Source organism: Sorex araneus, chromosome 4 (genome assembly GCF_027595985.1).
Source record: "Sorex araneus isolate mSorAra2 chromosome 4, mSorAra2.pri, whole genome shotgun sequence".
Taxonomy (NCBI): domain Eukaryota; kingdom Metazoa; phylum Chordata; class Mammalia; order Eulipotyphla; family Soricidae; genus Sorex; species Sorex araneus.
The window spans coordinates 47,618,074-47,632,575 of NC_073305.1; the positions used below are offsets into that span (position 1 = coordinate 47,618,074).

The window sequence follows — 14,502 nt, forward strand, 5'->3', positions numbered from 1 at the left end:
CCAGGAGCAAGAGAGGCTAACTGAACAGGGAGTAATCCCTGAGTTAGATGGGCATGGAAACAAAAATCCTTGTACCCTCTCTACCTCCTATTCCCCATGGACCTTCACACCATTATATATTAGTTACTTTTGGAGTAAATTAGGTTATAAAAATACAGGTATGGGGCTGGAGTGATAGCACAGTGGGTAGGGTGTTTGCCTTGCATGCGGCCAACCCGGGTTCGATTCCCAGCATCCCATATGGTCCCCTGAGCACTGCTAGGGGTAATTCTTGAGTGCAGAGCCAGGAATAACCTCTGAGCATCACCGAGGGTGACCCAAAGAGCAAATATATATATATATATATATACACATATATATATGTACATGTTCCCAAGCTACCTATGGCTTCATTCTCAGGGATCACTCCTAGTGGGGTGCAGGGGGCCGTATGGACTATCTGGGATTGAACCTGGATCAGCTGAATGCAAGGCAAGTGCCCTGCCTGCTGTACTATTTCTCTGGCCTCTGCTCAGGTGAGATTAATATTAAAGACTGATAACAGACACTCTGGAAATTCTCTTTGGACAAGGCAGAGGGTAATAAAATAAAATGTCTCAAGTTTCAGAAACCAAGAGAATAATAAAAATAGAAAATTTAGAACATGTGAAACTATGACTTTTGGAGCATCTTTTGCAAATCTAAGTTCCCATAGATAGTTTAGGAACATGTACCTGTATTTTTATAACCAATTTACTCCATAAGTAACTAATATCTAGTGGTGTGAAGGGCCAGGGGAAAAAATAGTGAGGGTAAAAGGATTTTTGTTTCCATGCCCATCTAACTCAGGGATTACTCCCTGTTCAGTATTGTGCTGGAAGACCATGCAGTGCTGGGGATTGAACCTGAGCTTCTCTGTGCACTCCAGCTCATTGATCTCTCTCTCCAATCATAAAATGCCAACCCTTTTTTGGGGGATGGGGGCTGCATGTATAAGTGCTCAAGCTGCCTCAGTGGTCCTCAGGGGATATTTGGTGCTAGGAATGGAAGCTAGGGCCTCACACATGGAAGCATGTGTTTGACCACATCCCAGCTCCCAGCCTGAGAAGATTTTCTCTTCCTTATCTTGATTTTAGTGTTTTTTTTTTTTTTTTGGACAGGGATGCTCATAGGCTATTCTTTTTTTTTTTTTTTTTTGCTTTTTGGGTCACACCCGGCGATGCACAGGGGTCACTCCTGGCTCATGCACTCAGGAATCATAGGCTATTCTTGACTCTGTCCTTAGGAATGATCTGGCAATGCTTGGCTGGAGTGGGGAGGGTACATGCAGGCAGTATGTGGTGCCCAAGATTCCAACTGGGCCTGAGCATGATGGCAGGCAAGCCCCTAATCTCCTGCAACTAAACTCTTTTTTTTTTTTTTGCGGGGTGAGTGTGGGGGCAGGGAGAGAAGAGGAAGGAATCTGGCAAAGCTCAGGAATTTCTCCTATCTCTGGGCTTAGGACCATATGGGATAGTGCTCGGGGGATTTTATGGGATGCCAGGGATTGAACCTGAATCAAGCCTCAATCCCTGGCATACCATATAGTCCCCCTGGGTTGGCAGATGCAAGACAAACGCCCTTATCTGCTGTACTATTTCTCCGGCCCCATCCAGCCCTAACCTCTTGATTCCGTGAGGAAAACAAAATTTTTATAAAAAATACGCTTTCAGACTGAAAAAAATCATCTCACCAGTATTAATTGGGAGAAGGTGAAGAGAAGAAGGTGGGGCCGTAACGGAGAAAGCTGACGCAACACACATTTTCCTTAGCTAACTGGAGAGTCGGCATCCTAACCTCTCTCAGTCAGTGCTGGAGAAGGCACCTTCTTGTTCTTCCCTGGTAATACGCTGAAGTCGATAGAAACAGGACGGAAATAGAGGGAAAATCAAGAGTTATTGGATGCTCATCAATTTCAGGAGCACTTCAAGGTCCCTTGCTCACAATCTCTGTAAAAGGCGACGAACGGGCGTGTGTGTGTGGGGAGGGGGGGAGGTTTGGTCCAGTCTTTGGAGGCAGATGGCTTAAAGGGCTGGAGCTCATGATTAGAAGTTTGACCCCTTTCATGGCACTGTCCCCTGAATACCAGAAGAAGGGCGATCCCTGAGCAAGGAGAAAGGAGTATACTTCATGCACAGATCAGGTATGGCCCCCAAAGCAAAACCAACAAATAAATAAGAGAGGCGATGATAGTAGTAGTAGCAATTATCATTGGCAGCATCAGCAATGACTGCGCTCCAATGATGAATCCCGTATCTCCGCGCCAGGCATTTGCATCATCTCATTAAATCCTAACCCACCGAGGTTGTACCCCAGAGAGGAAAGAGCAGGAAGCAAGGCTCAGGCTTCTCCGAGGGCTGCTGGAGTGCAAACCCCAGTCCGTGGAACCTGGATTCCGGCTTGGGGCTTTCCGTGCCACCTTCCTTCCCAAGACAATCATCTGTAGCATAGATGACTCTGCCCAGGAAGGAATCGCTGTCTAGCAGGCGCAGCAACTGTCTTGGCTCTCTCTACTCTCCGCGGAACTTTCCTGTCGGCGGCGCTTGTTCCCGTCCGAGCACCAGCGCAAACGGGCCGGGAGGGGGACGCTTTCTGGCGCGGACCGAGAGCGGAGGCTGTGAGCGCCGCCGCCGGAGAAGACCGACGCTCCGCCGGAGCCAGCCTGCGGCGCCGGGGCCTGGCCGGCTACTTCCCGCCTCCGCTGCCGCCCCCGCCGCCCCCGACACCGCTGAGGCGGGCGCGGCAGGACGCGCGGTCACTCGGCCCTGTCCGGCCGGGCGCGGCCCGGAGCCGCGGCGAGGGAGGTGAGTGCGGGGGCCGGCTCCCGGCTCTTCTCTTGGGCCGCCGAGACCCGCAACAATGGGAGCCGTGTGGGGACGCCGCCAGGGCCCCGGGGCCGCAGCAGCTGGGGGCTGCAAAACAGGCCCCGGGGTTCGGGGCGCGGAAGAAACTCCAGCGGTCGGAGGGCTGGCGGGGGTCCGGGCTTCGACCGGGGGCCTTGGGTGGCTTGGTCGTGAGGGTTTTTGTAGCGGAGGAAGGGAGGCAGGGGGCACGGAGACGTAACTCTAGCGGCGTGCGCTCTCGTCACTTGATAAAGACGCCCTGGAGGCCGATCTCAGCGGGTGTGTGTATGCGCGCGCGCGGCTGTGTGTGGAGGGGGCTGCTCCTGTTCGGAATTCTAGGGCCCTTTGTGTGCTTGGTCCCCGAGGCGCATCCGTCTGCGTCAGCCCCTCCCCCGTGGGGGTCTGAGAACTTGGCAAACTGGGGTCGGACTGGGGAGAAGCGCGGAGAGTTTTCGTTTCTCAAGGGGTGGGCGCCGACTAGGTCTCGGGAAGGCTGGAGCTCAGGCGCCTGGGCAGTTGCGCAGAGAGCGGAGTTCTCCCGGTGCCCAGATGCATCCTGGCGTGGGAGCGAGTGATTTCTCCGGCAGGAAACTCGAGCAGCCGAGTGTGGCACGGTGAGTGTCCGGAGCTGTGATTGGAGGTGTGCAGAGGCGCGTTGGGAGGCTGCTGGGGCTGGAGGATCGCTTTACGTGGGCAGCCTGGAAGATTGAGTAGGGGGAACTTGGAAGCCTTGTCTTCCTGATAAGGAATGGTATTTTACTGCGGGGGTGGGGTGGGGGGACGACAGTGTGTGTGTGTGTGTGTGTGTGTGTGTGTGTGTGTGTGTGTGTGTGTGTGTGTGTGTGTGTGTGTGGTGTCTCACAGAGACAAGTTAGAATTCCTGTTGGCTTGCTAGGTGCTGCTGACTCTATTGGTTGGATAGGACTGGAAGACCATGACTTTCATTTCATTTCCCTCTTAACTCTCCCTGGGCGTTATTTTCACTAGGGGTGTTTACAGGTCTTCAGTGAATCTGGTGTGTGGGAACAGAATGAGTGTGTTCCATAATGGAAGACTGGCCCATTCTTAATTCAAATCAGAATGATAGTTGTATAATTGACAGTATGTATATTTCGTTGTGTTGGGGGTTGGGGCGCACACTCTGTGGTGCTCAGGATCTTTTCTAGTGGTACTGGAATTTGAGCCTTACCTCCCAAATGCTAAGCATGCACTCTTGCCCCTGACGTTTTTAACTAAAGAATTTTCATGTATTTGGAGTCAAAGCTTTCCTCTCAAATTTTTTCCTCCATTGTTTTTAAATTCTGACTCATGTTTTCATCACTGTGACTGAATTGTAATGACTGATGTTAATTCAGGGGTTTTCAACCCAATGTCCCCTTTCACTAGTTTATGTGTCATTGTTTAATGTGTGTCCTCTAGAAAGGAACATAAAAACCCTAACAGCTTATGTTGTTACAGCTCTTTAAATCCATGAAACTTTATTTTCTCCTGTTGCCCTGAAATCATGTTGAATTATTAAATTTTAGTGACTCTCATTTCAGCACCCTCTTAACTCTCACATGGCATTATTTTCAGTAGGTGTTGTCCATCTTCAGTGAATTTGGGTTGTACACATGTCTCATCTGTGTCATTGAAGGGTGGCATACAGACTCCAACTCTGAGATCCACAGTTGTGCACAAAAAAATGTATGGAGTATTCAGGCCAAAGTTGATGTATTATCTGTCTATGGAAGAGAGATCAACTCCTGCATTTGGAAAAAAAAAATCTGTCAGAATCATTGTACCTTCTGATCAGAGTGTTCGGAAGTTTTATCTTGTTGGAGTCTAGTATAAATTTCCAAGGGGGATAGGATGTGTATTTCTCTTCGTAGTTGTACTAATAGTTTTTTGGTTTTTTTGTTTATTTTTGTTGTTGTTGTTGTTTGTTTGTTTTTGGGCCATACCTGGTGATACACTGGGATAACTTCTGACTCTACACTCAGGAATCACTCTTGGTGGTACTCAGGGGACTGACTATGGGATTGAGAATGAACCTGACTATGTGCTAAGGCAAACACTATCTCTTCGACTTCAGTAATAGTTATGGTGGTTGCTACCCCCCCCTTCCCGGGGGTGGTTTGAGGGGCATTGTGGGGGCATAGTTTGACTCACACCTGGCACTGCTTAGGCTACTTCTGTGGTTCTCAGTACTCAAAGGTCCATGCAGTCCTGGGGATTGAACCACGGCCTTCCACATGTGCTCAGCCTGTTGAGCTCTGTCCCCCTTCTACCCCACACAAAATATTTTTTGTCTTTTTCCTGTCTCTGTTTCACCCTCCTTCTCATATTTTCTTTTGTGTGTGTGTGTGTGGTGGTGGTTGGCAGAGCAGTCACTTAACTTTGCTTTTCTTCTAGGAGTCTCAGGGGACTATGATGTGCTGAGGATGGAACCTGGACTTAATGAAAGGATGGTCTCAGTTCTCTCTGGCCCTATAACAAGCTTGTTCTTAATTTTTGATCATAATCAGTGGTATTCAGGGCATAGTCCTGCCTCTGTGTTTAGGGATCACACCTGGTGGGGCTACGGGGACCATATGGGGTGTTGGGGATTGAACCTCTGTTGACTGCTGCATGCAAGACAAGCACCCTCCCTGTTGTACTATCTCTCCAGCCCCTCAAACAAGCTTTTAATCAATAAAACTCAACTAAATATATATTTTAAAATTTTATTTATTTATTTATTTATTTATCTTTGCTTTTTTGGGTCACAGCTGGCGATGCACAGGGGTTACTCCTGGTTCTGCACTCAGGAGTTACTCCTGGCGGTGCTCAGGGGACCATATGGGATGCTGGGAATCGAACCCGGGTCGGCCACGTGTAAGGCAAATGCCCTACCCGCTGTGCTATCCCTCCACCCCCAACTCAACTAAATTTTTATAAAGAATTTATTTTCACTAGTGACAGTTGGTTATTTTCCTATGCTTTCTGTTGGGAAAAACATTATGTGTTCACATTGGCACTCATTTTTTTGGGTGCTATTTAACTTAAATCTGCCTGTTAACTTTATTCCTATAGACAAACATTTTTGTTTGTTTCTGTAGGTCTACAAGAACAGTGATTTACAAGTACTCTTTATCTACTCATGTTTCCCAGAAAGCATATTCAATATTATACTTTCCTTCCTAGTGTGTTTTGGGAAGCATGAAGGTTTTGGTTTCCCCCTTTGTCTGCTCTAATGCTTGTTGGTTGGGAGGATCTGTCCTTTTTTTTTTTTTTTCTTTTTGGGTCATACCTGGTGATGCACAAGGGATACTCCTGGCTTTGTGCTCAGGAATTACTCCTGGCGGTGCTCAGGGGACCATATCCCATATGGGATACTGGGAATCGAACCTGGGTTGGCCACGTGCAAGGCAAAACGCCCTACCCACTGTGCTATTACTTGCTGGAGGAGGATGCAGAGTTTCTTGGACCTGCAGTGCTGGTGACCATTAAGGCCACACTGGTGGTGCGTGTGGGGAGTTTAGATTTCTTCATAAAAGTTTGGAGGTGCCTGGTACAGTTCGATGTTCTCTCGAATTAGCCTATTTCTAGATTTTCCTACTTGTTTTTGTTACAGAGAAGTCTTACCTGATGATTCTCAAGGACTACCATTAGCTCAGTTCTGGAGTTGCTCCCAGTGGTGCTTTGGGGGACCTTGCAGTGCTGGGCATTGAACTTGGGCCTCCTCACATGCAAAGTATGTGTTCAGCCTGTTGAGTAGTCTCCTAGTCTCCTGATCTTGCTAACTTTTTATCTGGTAAACTGTTAACCGTTCAGAGCTATATTTTACATTTTATTTTATCTATAAAATGTGTCTGATTTTACTCAGGTTGTAATGAAAACTGGATATTAGGGCCTGTTGCTTCATGGGTATTCAGTGCTTGCTCAGTATTTAGTGTCAAAGGGATACTGTTCTTGGTATTGTTAGTAGGATTGTAGTTGGGTCTTACACATAAATGAGAGGCTCAGTTTCCTTATCTGCTGATGAGAGCAGCTCACTGTCTGTATCTGTTGGCACTTTGGACAGGTGAGAATTTGAGGTAGTCTTGATCCAGAATTGATGAGTAGAATCCACACTGTGAAATCCAAGGTCATTTCGAGCACTCGTAATTTTTTTCCTGGCAATTTCTATGGCAAAGCCAAGAGCTGTTTGGCGTTTCCTTTTGGGAAAATGCGCATGCCCATTGACAATAGTAGAGTATACCAGGGAGCATCATATTTTGGATGACCGGTAATCAAGACGCTTTTTCAGACTTTTTCCTTTGTCATCAGAGACCTGGCTTTGTTGCTGTTCCCCCCTAACCCCCCCTTAAAGGTTCCAGATGCAGCTGAGATACAGTAGAGAGGGGCTTTCTTTAATTAGGCTAATAGAATGTAGCAGTCTGTTCAGGAAGATTTTTTTGTTTTGTTTATGGGCCAGATCTGGTGGTGCATAAGACTTACTCCTGGTTCTGTGATCAGGCATTATTCCTGGTGGGCTTGGGGGAACATATGGGGTTCTAGGTATCAACCTGGGCTGGCCACGTGCAAAGCAAATGCCCTACCTGCTGTACTATTAGATCTTGGATATCTCTTAGAAGAGAATGTGAGGTTTTTTTTTTTTTAATGTGGTTGCTTATTTTATTAGTTTTTGGTTCACATCTGAAGATGCACAGAGGTAAAAATCCTAGCTCTGTACTCAGGAATTACTCCTGGTGGTACTCGGGGGACCATATTGGGTGCTGGGTATTGAACCCAGGTCAGCCGTGTGCAGGACAAGTGCCCTACACAGAGTACTATCTTTTCAGCCCCTTTGTTATATTTTAAAAGAATGTGATTTGGAAGTAGGAGAGAGAGAGTACAATTAGGTAGGGCACTTCTTCTGCACTTGGGTTCAATTTCTGGCACTCTACCAGCTCTCAAGCCATACCAGAAGTGATCCCTGAGTGCAGAGCCAGGAGTAAGCCCTGAGCACCACTAGGTGTGGCACAAAAACCAAAACCAAACCCCAAAAAACAAAAGTTTCCTCTGTGACTTACAAATTTACTGATATTTGAGATTTAGACATATGTTAGAGCACCAATACTACCACCAGTGACAACTTCCCTCCACCAGTGTTCCCATGTTCCTCTGTACCCTTCTAGCCTGCCACCTTGACAGGCACATTATAAAGTTTGGTGCTTGTAGCTTGACTCAACACACGAGTGAATATCATGTTTGGATACACTCCCCCACAGTACCAGTATAATTGAGTGCCCCGGCCCCTGTTTCTCATCCTCTTCCCCCCTCAGTTTCTTTCCTTCTCTGTCCTTCCCATAGTCTGAGGTCAAGGGTGATCTAGGCATCCCTCTTTAAACATTGTATTCCCTTGTCTAGTTATTCTGTATACCACAGTAAGATCATCCTGTGGTTGAGTGGCTGTTCTATTTTTGGGGATTGGTTGTGGGCAACACCTAACTCTATGATTGGAGGCCACACATTGTGGTCCTGGGGGGTCCATGTACTTGCTGGGTTTTGAACTATGGTCAGCGTAGCTGCATGCTAAGTAAGGGCCTTAATCATTGTATTATTTCTGGCCCTCAGTTGACAGTTCTTTATTGGAATTAACTAGATCTTCCATTGTTCATTTATTTCTCTGAGTACTTTCTCCCTTATGTGTGAGGAAGAGTTACTAGTCGGTTTGGATCACAAGGTCTCTAGGCAAATATTGATTATCTGGGTAGTGGGTAATGGATTTCTAATGATTATTATTAATTTTGGGGGAGTTTGGGGTCATACCCATCTGTGCTCAGGATTTACTCCTTGCTCTTTGCTCAGGGATCGCTCCTGGCAGTGCTCAGGGGACCATATATGGTGATTTGGATCAAATCAGGGTTAGCTGCATGCAAGCTGTACAAATACTAGTGCATAAACCCCTGTACTATCTCTCCAGCCAGGTAATGAATTTATCAGTGGGATGTGACTCTGATCAACTATAGGTCTTTTTGGAGATCTCGCTGAGCTCTGTTACCATTTTCAGACTATAATATTACTTGTCCAAACTTTATTTAGGAATTTGAAGTCAGTGACTCAGAAGTTATCTGTACAGTTCTTTGTTAGCCTAATGTTGTCCTAGCACTGAAATTAATATATTCTTCGCTTGGAGACTGTGTGTTCTGAGTTATTTACCTAGGTATTACAGACTTGTGCCAATTTATTTAGTCATTTTTGGTTCTTCTTAGTAGTGTAATAGCGTGAGAATCTGTGTCTAAGTTACTTTAATTTTCATGGTTGATCAGATGACTAAGAGACCTGGAGGTCAGGTTATGAGGAACATCTGTGATCTGTGATATATATATTTCACAAATATATAAATATATATATCACAAATATATATAAAAATATATATCTCCTGGGTCTGCACTCAGGAATCACTCTTTTTTTTTTTTTGCTTTTCGGGTCATACCCGGTGATGCTCAGGGGTCAGTCCTGGCTCTGCACTCAGGAATCACTCCTGGCAGTGCTGAGGGGACCATATGGGATGCTGGGAATCGAACCCGGGTTGGCCGTGTGCAAGGCAAACGCCCTACCTGCTGTGCTATCACTCCAGCCCCAGGAATCACTCTTGGTGGGCTTGGGGATCATATGAATGGCAGGGATTGAACCTGGGTCTGCCAAGTGACTGCAAGTGCCATACCTCCTGTACTATCTCTCTGGCCCCATATGATGAAACCTACTTTAAGCAGTTCGTTTTTTTCATGCAAGTGAAAACATAACAGAAAAGCAAAACATGAAATACAACTAGGTTAAAAACAAAATTGATATGAAATACAGAGGAAAACTGAGGCAAAGCAAAGACATTTTATATGTGGCAAGCAACTGTTAAATTGAAGCTTTGTTAGCAGTATTGAGATGGTGAGAAGGAAGTCGTTATAGGCTAGAAGCAATACAAACAAGGATAGTTTCAGTTAGCACTGACATTGAAAGTACTAGTACTACTTTTATAGCACATAGGCATAGTTCTTTTTTGTTTAGTTATTTATTTTTATTTGTTTGTTTTTGGTTCACACCTGGCAGTGCTCAGTGCTAATTCCTGCCTCTGCACTCACTCCTGGTGATCTCAAGGGACTGTGTAGGGCGCTGGTAATCAAACCCAGGTTTGCTAAGTGCCTTATCGTACTATCTCTCTGGCTCCAATATTTATTTCAGTTTCGTTTTTGGGGGGCCACATGAGTGGTGCTGAGAGCTTACTTCTGTCTTTACACTCATGGATAACTGCTGTTGGGATTCAGATAACCGTATGGTATGCTGGGAATTGAACAATGATTGTTGCTCAAGGCAAATATTCTACTTGTTGTACTCTTATGCCGGCCCCAGCATAGGCATAGTTTTATAAAGGCAAAATGAAAAATGTTTGCTTTGATATCATAGTTTATAAAATATATTCAAGACCATAGATACAGTTCAAAGGGCTGACCTCGTACCTTTATTCACTAAAAAATTTCAAACACATTTATATACATGCACTTAATTTCTCCCAACAATCATGGGAGGTGGATACACTCATTTTACAGGTTAGGAAGAAAGTACCAAGAGGTGAAAGTATTTACTTTCTAGTACACAGGCCAATAATAGTAAAACTGGGCCAGACAGATAGTACATCAGATAAGGCACTTGCCTGCACAAGGTCGACCTGGGTTTGATTCCCACCACATCATGTCTCTTTTTTGCTTTTTGGGTCATACGCAGCGATGCACAGGGGTTACTCCTGGCTCTGCATTCAGGAATTACCCCTGGTGGTGCTCAGGGGACCATATGGGATGCTGGGAATTGAACCTGGGTCGGTCGCATGCAAGGCAAACTCCCTATCCGCTGTACTATTGCTCCAGCCTCCACCACATGTCTCTTGAGCCCTGCTAGTAGTAAGTCTTGGATACTGTCTGGTGTGTCCAAATAACCCTCCCCACCCACCCCAAACCAAAAAAAAAAGAAAACCCCTGTGGACTTTGTACCCTTAAAAAATATATTTTTTTTCAAGAATACATTCTACCACTGTCACTGTATCACTGTCATCCTTTTGCTCATCGGTTTGCTTGAGCAGGCACCAGTAACGTGCCTATTGTGAGACTTGTTGTTACTGGTTGTGGCATATCAAATACACCACGGGTAGCTTGCCAGGCTCTGCCGTGTGGGTGGTAGCGGAGAGCCCGGCAAACTACTGAGAGTATCCCGCCCACATGGCATATTGGATACATTCTACCACTGAGGTTAAAACCCCAGCAATGTGCCAGGTTTTCTTATCCTAAATTTAGGGCCATCTTTTAAATGTCCTCATGGGATATCTTAGGACTTCAGTTTGGGGTGATGGTATTCCTGACTTTTGGCCAATAGAGGATACACAGAAGGCAGGGTACACAAGGAATACAGCTTCTTTTCTGCCCCGTTAGCAGCAGACTGGTAATTCTGGAAGAGCTGGGTGAGTGAGGAAGCTAGAGGCAATTCTCTATTTACCTCACAGATCAAGCCTATGACCAAGGTATGATGGCTTTACAAATGAGACTAGGTTACACAGTGGGGTAATTTATGATAACATAAAGAAGTTAGAAGAAAAGGGGCTGGCGCCATAATACAGTGAGTCGGGCACTTGCCTTACATGCAGCTGACCCAGGTTCTATCCTTGGCACCCTCTGTAATCCTGAATGAAGAGCTAGGAGTAAGCCCTAAGCATTGCTTGGTATGGCCCCTGCCTCCCCCCCCCAAAAAAAAAAATGGAAGAAAAATGGTTATTTGGAAAAGAATCACATACATGATTCTGGGTTGAACTCGGGCTCTTTGACCTCATTATGTTTGACAGTCCCACTGTCTTCCCATACTTTTTTCTTCACTGTATCATCTGCCTCCTGTGTTATTAGGTTGGATGCTGGTTTGCCATGGTCTGCAGTTTCGGTGTTGCTTGGTTGGACTGAGAGAGAACCCTTTGCCTGCCTGACTTTGTGCTGTCTGTTTTGCCAGTTACCAGCCTTTAATTCTCTTTCCTTGACTTTGTTTGCTGTTCTTAGGCTGTCCAGTGTCTGTGGAATCAGGGATATGGGCTATCTTCCCCTCCCTCCCTCCCTCCCTCCCTCCCTCCCTCCCTCCCTTCCTTCCTTCCTTCCTTCCTTCCTTCCTTCCTTCCTTCCTTCCTTCCTTCCTTCCTTCCTTCCTTCCTTCTTTCCTCCCTCCCTCCCTCCCTCCCTCCCTCCCTCCCTCCCTCCCTCCCTTCCTTCCTTCCTTCCTTCCTTCCTTCCTTCCTTCCTTCCTTCCTTCCTTCCTTCCTTCCTTCCTTCCTTCCTTTTCCCCTCCCTTCCTCCCTTCCTTCCTCTCTCCCTTCCTTCCTCCTTCCCTTTCTCCTTCCCTTTCTCCCTTCTTCCCTCCCTTCTTCCCTCCCTTCTTCCCTCCCTCCCTCCCTCCCTCCCTCCCTTCCTTCCTTCCTTCCTTCCTTCCTTCCTTCCTTCCTTCCTTCCTTCCTTCCTTCCTTCCTTCCTTCCTTCCTTCCTCTTTTTCTCTCTTTCTCTTTTTCTTTCTTTCATTTTTGGGACACATCTGGTGGTGTGGTGCCTAGAGGTTACTCCTGGCTCAGGAATCACTCCTCACAGTGCTTGGGGGACCATAATAGGATGCCAGGGATCAAACCCAGGTCGGCTGCGTGCAAGGCAATAACCTTATCTGTGGAACTGTCTCTCCAGCCCCTGTAATTTTTATATAAAAATTTGCTTTCCCTTCAGCCATTTTCCCCAGTTTGTGTATATTTTTTGAGGAGCCAGGGTTTTGGGCTATAACCCTGGAATAGAACCCAGGAATAGGCTCTATTCCTGGGTTCTATTGGCGCTTGGGGGACAATAGGGGATCCTATGGATCAGATCTGTCTTGGCTGTACACAGGGCTAGCATTCTACCTGCTCTGTCTCTCTAGAGTGAGTTTCTGTACCTTTCAGTAGTTTTTTTTTTTGTATTAATTTTCATTATCCCCTGATAAACGGTCTGCTTTTGGCAGTTCTAAACGGTCTGTTTTTGGCAGTGCTCAGAGATCACTCCTGATGGCATTCTGGGTATAGTTTACAGTGTCTTTGAGTGAACTTGCGTTAGCTGCATGCAAGGCAAACACCTTAAACCTTATACTATCTCAGGCCTAGACTATTCGTATTTATTTTTTTTTTCAAGTTTTGTTTTATTTATTGGCCATACCCAGCAATGCTTAATGGTTATTCCTGGCTCTGTGCTCAGGAATCATGCCTTGTGCTGCTCATGGGAACATATGGGATGCCAGGGATCAAACTCAGGATGGCCACTTGCAAGGCAAGTGTCCTACCCACTGTATTATTGCTCCGGCTCCCTATGATGATCTTTTTTTTTTGGGGGGGGGGGATTGGGTCACACCCAACAATGCACAGGGGTTACTCCTGGCTTTGCACTCAGGAATTACTCCTGGTGGTGTTCAGGGGACCATATGGGACGCTGGGAATTGAACCTGGGTTGGCCACGTGCAAGGCAAACGCCCTACCCACTGTGCTATTGCTCCAGCCCCTATGTTTTTCTTTTTTAATGGGGAATTCTGTGATGCCACTCTCCAAATTAAAATCAGTGGCTTCCATTAGGGAAACGTAAATTATGGGAAAATTGAGTAGGTGGAGGAGAGAATTGAGTTTTAAGCCCAGCTATGAAAGACTTGATGCCATAATTTGTCTGCCAGAGGTACAGATAGGAAGGTGGTGCCAAATGCCACTTATTTGTCAATCCTAGTTTAGAACAAAGTTCAGAGTCCTTAGCAAAGTCCTCAGGAGGCAATGCTAGATCCAGATCTGGCCTGTCTACTTCTCATCTCTTGCAATCTCCCCATTTATTCCCTCCAACCTCTAATCCCGTGAAACCAACGTGTTTCATTTCCTCCTCTTGAATGACTTCATCCTTCTCTGCTTAAAGAAGGCTATTTGTCCTTTACTATTCAGTTCTGTTTCCTTTTCTGAGAAGCCCTCAGTATCTTCATCATCATCATCATCATCAATCATCCCGTCGATTGTCGAATTTCTTGAGCGGTCTCAGTAATGTCTCCATTTGTCCAAGCCCTGAGATTTTAGAAGCCTCTCTTTACTTGTCCTTCCCAATGATGCCGCATTGGAGGCTCTTTCAGGGTCAGGGGAATGAGACCCAGCATTCTTACTGGTTTTGGCACACCATGGTGAGTTTGCGAGGCTCTCCTGTGTGTGCAGGAAACTCTTGGTAGCTTGCCAGTTTCTCCCAGAGGGAGAAGTAGGCTGTAAGATGTTTCATGGGCAAGAGACTCTCTACATCATGCGCTTCTGGGAGCTTGGTTTTAAGTCTCTGGATGTTGGCTGTTGGTGGGATTACACATCGCCAGGGGCAGTCCCTGGGTGTGACCACCTAGCTACTGGAAAATGGGAAATCTGGGTGGAAGAGGCCCAGTCCCCATCCAAGCAGGCTTGGAGGTCTCAGCCCCGGGTCCCACACACCTGGGTTCCTCTGCCGGTACCTTCATGCATGAGGCTCATTCGAACGTGTGGAGAGGGGCCTTGAGCATGGCTGTGGCTAGGCTCCGGAGGTCTTTGGCCGTGAGGGGGGGGAAGACAGCCAGGCGAGTGGGCAAGAGACTCTAGTTATCGTATTGACTC

At 46.5% G+C, this 14,502-nt stretch overlaps 1 protein-coding gene across 1 annotated transcript in view; it reads left to right on the forward strand.

Moving 5' to 3' along the window:
• The first annotated feature begins 2,626 nt into the window (after window positions 1–2,626).
• LOC101555744 (RAD54 like 2) overlaps window positions 2,627–14,502 on the forward strand; it is a 118,986-nt gene continuing 107,110 nt past the window's right edge. Inside the window, exon 1 of the mRNA XM_004615204.2 lies at window positions 2,627–2,822. The gene's annotated coding sequence lies outside the window, so the exon portion shown is untranslated. The remainder of the gene's footprint in view (window positions 2,823–14,502) is intronic.